Source organism: Panicum virgatum, chromosome 8K (genome assembly GCF_016808335.1).
Source record: "Panicum virgatum strain AP13 chromosome 8K, P.virgatum_v5, whole genome shotgun sequence".
Taxonomy (NCBI): domain Eukaryota; kingdom Viridiplantae; phylum Streptophyta; class Magnoliopsida; order Poales; family Poaceae; genus Panicum; species Panicum virgatum.
This window is the reverse complement of record NC_053143.1, coordinates 17665454-17672818: the sequence shown is the minus strand read 5'-3', so window position 1 is coordinate 17672818 and position 7365 is coordinate 17665454.

Below are 7365 nucleotides of genomic sequence, written 5' to 3'. Positions count from 1 at the left end.
TCTACGATATCTTTAGCCAATTGCTTCCCCGGCAATGACGCCAGAAATGCTTGTTGGTGTTACTCATGCCCGATAGAATAGATATTCCGCAAGCGCATAGAATCACCGCTGTAGCACTTCACCTTGGAGTATTCCAGGGTATCGTATTTTTCCTCAGGGAAGCACTATGGCAAAGAGTATTGTAAATCGAATGATAACCGTGCTAGCTTAATCAACCGACTAACTAGACGGGGTAAGCCAGATAGATAAGTAAGATAAATGGCCAGGTGATGACCGAGTGACACACGGAGGTTCAACTCCTTAGAGAGGTAGCAGCTGGGAGGACAACAAGTGAGATAAGACACCTGAAACACTTCTAAACTATCGAGCTAACCTCTCTAGATCAGACTAAACACCTAACTAGTTCTCGGGAAGGCAGAGCTTACTTCTGCGGCTGGAAGAGGAAGGACTTCAGAAAGGGATGAGAGGGGAGTCCAACGGCAACCTGCACTACTGCTATGGAAACACCCGAACGTGGTGGACTACAAAGGACGGATAGGGCTGTCACCACCTATCGACTACTACAACGGTTCTGTGGGGTGGAACACACTTTCTAGCTAACACTAAGGTCAGACACCACGTCTCCACTTGGTGTTAGGATTTCTCTCGAGGCCTTCGAGAGAAAGTCCCCTCAACCTAGAGGACTAACTTGAGATACTCTAGTCTGGGCAAGAAAACTCGTAAGATAAGATCCCGATTACTAGGAAGATAACTTAGCCTAAACTAAAGGAAAACTTCCGCGCTCGAGCTGGACACTCAGACTCGAGTAGATAAAAGACAGCGGAAAGTAAAGCTGACTCAGAAAAGTAAAGAAGATAACTTATAATGATAATGTCAAAAGAAAGATACAAGAGCTATACCAGACTTCCGACAACTCCGGAATCCCGAGCAAGCTCGACTCGACTCTAACTCCCAAGCTACTAACCTACTCTAGAAAGTACAAGTGAAGAGAGAAGAGCTCCAATGGTGTGTGTGTTAAGTCATGGATGGTGCCTCTATTTATAGCCTTCCAGGGTCGGTTCTTGGCAGTTAAATCCCGTAGCGTCAGTTGTAAGCAGGTAAGGTCGGTGTGCTTGTCTTCCACGTGAAGCCGAGGCGCGAGAGGCTGCAAAGTGGGGCCGGCCGGCCTCCCCTAGGCCGGCCAGCCTGGGGTTGCGGCCATCTGGCCACCGCCTTTGCATGGACATTCCTGATTGCCTCCTGGGGTCGATATATGTTGCGTGGCCTGAACGCTGGCAGTTGTAGGCCGGCCGGCCTAGGGGAGGCCGACCGGCCTCCCTCTGGCCCATCTCGGGCCTCCGTTGTGCCGACGTTCCCTCTGCATGCTTGTGATCTTGCCACAGTGGTGGATCGCTGTCCTGGACCCAAGTTGGTACTGAGTTGTGGGTCCTTTGTTCTTTGTGTAAGCCTTGTGATCATGCCACAGTGGTGAACGCTGGCAGTTGTAGGCTGCCCGGCCTGGGATTTTGCCCAGTTCTGTCCATTTTTGGTGCACTTATTCCTGAAATCAAAACTCATCCAAAACTCGTGGAACTCGTTAGGAATAAATAAAATATGAATTGAACATAGTGTAAAGCTCATTTTATTCCCGAGAAGTTGACGGATAGAATGTGAATTTATGGCTGTCAACAGCGTGCTGGGATGGAAGCTCCACCCACCACTTAGTCCAGTAGGAAGAGGCCCCGCACCGAGCCTGCATCAGAGCCGCTAGGTCCTCTTCATGCTACAGAAAGCAAAGTGAAGAAGCTGCGGTTTGTTTCTCTTGAGGTGTGGTATAGGAAACCCCGAGACGACCGTGCTGGTAGAGATTTCTACACACTCCTTCAGGAAGGCTTCTTCAGGGCATATGAGGCCAGGGGGATTCAGTTGAGTAGGCACAATGTGCTCAACTACAAAAAATTAAGCTGTGCTGCAGAGGGAGCAAACATTGAGCCGCATTTCACCTACTTGAGAGGACTTGCCGAGTTGCATTCCCGGTCAGGTAGATATATGGCGCGTTGGGTTAGAATTTTCTATGCCATAGTATGGATTGAGGAGAACAGAAAATTCATCCAGTTCATGTTTAGGGGCATGGCTCATAGACTTTACCGAGCAGAAATAGCAGAAGCCCTTGGAGTGGATCTCAATGACACTCGCCTTCACGAGTTGGCCTACCCTGGTGCCAATCCTCCCAGACGTGCACGTGTTGGGGGTGATCTTCCACCTTTTGAGAGGGTGTCTATCTGCTACTACCAACCGTTCCGGCTTGAGTCCTCCCATGCACCCGATAGACTTACAACCGAGGCCAAGGTCGTGCACAATGCCCTGCGACGTTCACTTCTTCCCAGGATGGGAAATGGGGAGACAGTGACCAGTATCCAGCAGTGGCTCCTCCTTCACATCATGTCCCATACACCATTTGATATTGTAGACTTTCTTCTGTGTGAGATTGAGGACAGTATTGCAGATGGATTGAAGGCAGGAAGACAGCAGCCCTATGCACATATTATCAGTTGTCTGTTGGACAGAGCTGACTCCCGAGGAGCGGGAAGCATCTATACAGGAGGATGATGCTATTGAGAATTTGGATGCCGCTAGGGGGTTTTGGGACGACGACTATGGCTCCGATTCGTCAGACGCAGACTACGCAGTTCCAGCCCCACCTCCTAGAGCTCACGATGCAGAAGCAGGTGGTTCCAGTTCAGCTCAGGCAGATCCAGTTCCAGCACCTGCTCAAGCTCCATTTCCACCTGCAGCACCGACTCAGACTAACGATCTGATGCAGATGATGATCACGATGCAGGCGCAGTTCAACGATAGGATGCTGAAGATACAAGAGGAGGCAATAGCAAGGGACGAGCGCAACTCAGCCATCCTTTATACTCTCCAGCAGCAGCAGAATCAGATGACCCTGGCAATGGCGAGAGACAGAGAGTCTACGACGCTCTTGATCGAACGCCTGTACCAGCATACCGGCATCGAGCCACTTCCAGTACATCATCCATTGGCTATCTCAGTGCCCTCATCTCACTTACAAGTACTGCCTGGACAGTTGTCGCTACAGCTAGTTACTTCTGCTACACTTCCAACTGAGCCGGTGACTCTACCAGTTTCCACTACTCCAGTTCCACCTCTAGTGTCAGCAGCTCCTGGTATCTCCACGGTTGACAGTGATGCTGCGGAGACCAAGGGAATGGACAAGGAGATCCAAGTAGAGAAGACTACAGAGCCGGTGACTCTGTCAGTTTCCACTACAGGAGATCCACCTCCTCCAGTGTCAGCAGATCGTCCAATGCCATCATTCCGTGTCCAGGATATTGGTATTGATTATGTTTACAATTCCCTGGCTTCTCCAGAGCAGGGAGATGAGCATCGGGCCTCAGGGCTGGCAGGTCAGGACACAGGTCAGGCAGGCTTAGAGGAGACCAGGAGGCTGGTCGAGGAGATCCCACCAGAGGCGACAGCCGAGTGGCAGCCCTTAGAGATGGCAGGCCAGGCCACTGCTCAGATAGGCAGTAGCTCAGAGGAGACCAGGAGGCCGGTCAATGAGATCCCATCAGAGGCGACAGCCGAGTGGCAGGCCTTAGAGCTGGCAGGCTAGGTCACTGCTCAGACAGGCAGCAGCGCAGATACCGACTCCGATATCGCATCCATCAGAGTTGAGTACCATTCGCCTATCAGAGTTGATGACATGACTATATATATATCAGCTATATGCATGGTTTTTTTGTAGACACAGTTCCATGATTGGTCTGATGCTGGCTTTGCTATTTGGTGTTATATTTGGCAGGAACAAGTGAAGACCTGAGTATGTTGCTAGCAAGAAGTAAAGACCTGAGTGTGTTGCTAGCAAGAAGTGAAGACCTGAGTGTGCTGAGTTAGTCAGTCTTTAGGCTCGTGTGTAGGATTTAATTTCCAACTGAAAACTTAGATAGAGCCTAATTCACCACCCTTTGTTGAGGTGCACGTTCTGTAATACTTGTATGAAACTTTATTCTCTTTAGTTACCTCATGAAAAGCTGCTGGAAATCTGTTTACCTCAAGTTTTTAATTTCCATGTTCTAGTCATGTTGAACAATTTGTGGTTAGATTTTGTTGAAGTATGTCTACTTTTAGTATGTTAATGCTTCATGTTTTTGTTGCTTCTTGATTTCTGATATCTGTCTGCTGAATAGGGTACCATCAGATTAGTAGCAGAGGCAATTGTTTTCGTTCCAAATTTGGTCATTTGTTATGCAATTACTTTGATCTTGAAATGGTACAGGGGAAAGAGAAGGAAATAACTTTGTGAGAATTGATGGTGTCATGCTGTGATGCTAATAGATCTAGACACGTTGCCCACAATTTCTATTGGAGAGGTGGTGAGAGGAGGGTCTTGAAGTCCGGTCTCACAAGAGTGACCGGTGACAACATAGGGATCAAGTCACGGATGGTCACCGGACTTTAGTACAGCCAACGCAGGATAGCATTGCTAAACACCATAGTCACCGGACTAAATTGTGCGCGGAAAGAACAGTTCCATCACGAAATCTGCCGAGAGAGAACAGAAACGTCCGGTGAATGCACCGGTATGAATGGTGAGTGCAGTAAAAGAGGAAGGGAACTAGTCAAAATTCAAGTCTTGGGGATATTAAGCTTGCAGCAGGAGCAGCAGTATCGAATTGAGATAAGCAAACACAAACATGACACGTAGAATAGGCTGATCGCATGACTGATAGTTCTGAAGCTAGATGACACGTCCAGTGAAGAAAATGTAGAAATGGAAGGAAATCGCTTTAAGTCCTGCAGCGACCGTTGGGATTCCAAAGGCCCGGGGGTGGCCGCGGAAAACACGCGGTTTGTTTCCTGATGCGTCGGTTGGGATTCCCGAGGCCCGGAGGGGAGGGAGCATGCGCGGTGCCGGTTCGGTTCCCGACGCGTCCTTTGGGATTCCCGATGGCCGTTTCGCTCACCATTTATAAGGCTCTCCTCCACCCATCGAATACAACTACTGCATCCCTCACGCACGAAAGCCTCTCTCCCAGGCAAAGCCGTAGTGTGACCCGATGGTTGGCCCGCGCTCCCGCTCCCACTCGCCAACGCCTCCATCAACCTCCAAGGCTGCCCGCTCGTCGACGCCTCCGTCAACCTCCAGGGCTGCCCAGTCGCCGACGCCTCCGGGTTGGACCCCTCAAGGTTGCGGCGACAATAGTTGGACGCCGGTGCAAGCTTCCACATCGTGGGATGATTGACCCACGATCACGCCGCAATATTCATCCCCAGAGAAGAAGCGCTTGCGCGCCATGCCGACTGGTCCCCGGCAACGAGGCATCAATGGGTTACATTTGAGAGGAAGTTCCTGTTGACAACGGTTACATGTGACACGGCGGAGGCGGCGAGCTTTCTCGAACAAATCCAAGGTACCCCACCTAAACGCCGCATGATCGTTGGATTGGACACCGAGTCGAAAAAGCTCAATGGCGACGCCTACACGACGGCCCTCTTGCAGTTGTGCGTCGAAACTCGTGTCCTTGTGTTCCAGGTGCTCTACACCGCCGGCGGCGACCTCCCTGAAGTCTTGAAGAAGTTTTTGACAGAGGAGGACCACATCTTCACCGATGCACACATCGAGAATGATGTGATGTGGCTACGGGATGATTTCGGGATCACAATAACCAATCCGACTTACCTCCAACTAGTAGTGCCCAAAGCCGCTAGAAGATACAAACACCTTGGCGGACCACGGAGTAAAGCATTCGTCGCTCCAAAAGATCGCATCAGAGGTACTGTTCCTACCTCGTCTCCGCAAGCAGAACGTCGACCATGATCGCTGGGACCAGATGTATTTGGACACCCTCCAGGTGCAATACACCGCCATAGACGCATACCTATCCTACGAGGTTGCGAACCAACTGGAGATCAGTGATGGCTATAGACTTACTTAAGTAGTTATGACCGGCATCGACAGAGAGACCGTTGACACCAAAATAAAACACCGAATGGATATCGGCGTCCGGTGAATGGATAGACCAGATCAGTGTTAGTTGTTGTAACTGTAGGTGTTGTGTTTGGATTGTCCAGATCTCCAGTATTAGTTGATGTAACTGTAGGAGTTGTGTTTGGGATGTTAGATGCAATGATGTGGCATGAATCAGATGTAAGTCAGTTGTCATGACTGAATGGAAATATCACCAGTCTTTCTATTTTTTTCATGTGTCCCAATTGCTTGATCAATCTGTTGGAGTCCATTTTATGTACCATGACTTATTTGTTGGGATTGGGTCATTGTAATGTTGTTTGTGTCCATTGGATGCACATGCCCCCAGAGACTGCAGTAGGCACCCTGGAGAGAAAGGAGCACATGGAAAGAGGAAGAGAGGTTGCTGAAATGCAGTCATTCTTATTTTCATGCTATAAATGATCGTGGTTTCTTCAGCGAATGTGTCATGATACGAAAAAAGGATCTAGTCAAACAAATGTAACCACAACCATTCATCTTGCTGACAATGTACTGAACCACAGGTCCAAATTTACAGCACATCACCACTAAACTAGTGTACTAGTTCACAGCTGAAAGGGTCATTGTGCTGTACAACCAAAACAAGAAGCACCGGTCCAAATTGTGCATGGACCGGTGATCAAGAACTATGAGCACCGGTCCATATGGTGCATGGAAAGAACAGTTCCATCAGGATATGTCTACCAGTTCACAGCCGAAAGGGTCATTGTGCTGTACAACCAAAACAAGAAGTACCGGTCCAAATGGTACATGGACCGGTGATCAAGGACTGTGAGCACCGGTCCAAATGGTGCATGGAAAGAACAGTTCCATCAGGATATGTGCCAGGTCCATAATAAACATCTGAATGGTAAGCACAGCAAAAAAGCAACTCGTTAAAATTGTAGTTCGTACTCAAATTCCTTCACAACAATTGTCCGGTGACTGTCAAGTCCGATAAATTTTGTCCGGTGACCATAAAAGTTCGTCCGGTCCCTATCAAGATCTTGAAACACTAACCAGTGCGTGAGAACCACAGTTCCAACAGAGGAAAATGCTACAGTGATGTTGTACGGTGCCCCCACCGGTCGGACCTTTGAGTGCAGTAAGACATATTGTTGCCGCACATTTCACTGCAACACACAAAGAATTCACAAACGCAAAGGGTAATATACTTCGGTTACAATTCTACCAAGGAAGGTGCCTCCAGATACACCCATGACTAAACTAGGTCTAAGTACTGTGCTAACAAACAGTGATAAGAACAATGAAACATAGCTCCACTGATCTCCATTGCTTTCACTCTTGATTAGACAACGAGGTCCCGCACGAAGAAGATGGATCCTGCAAATAGACCAAGTTATGTGCAA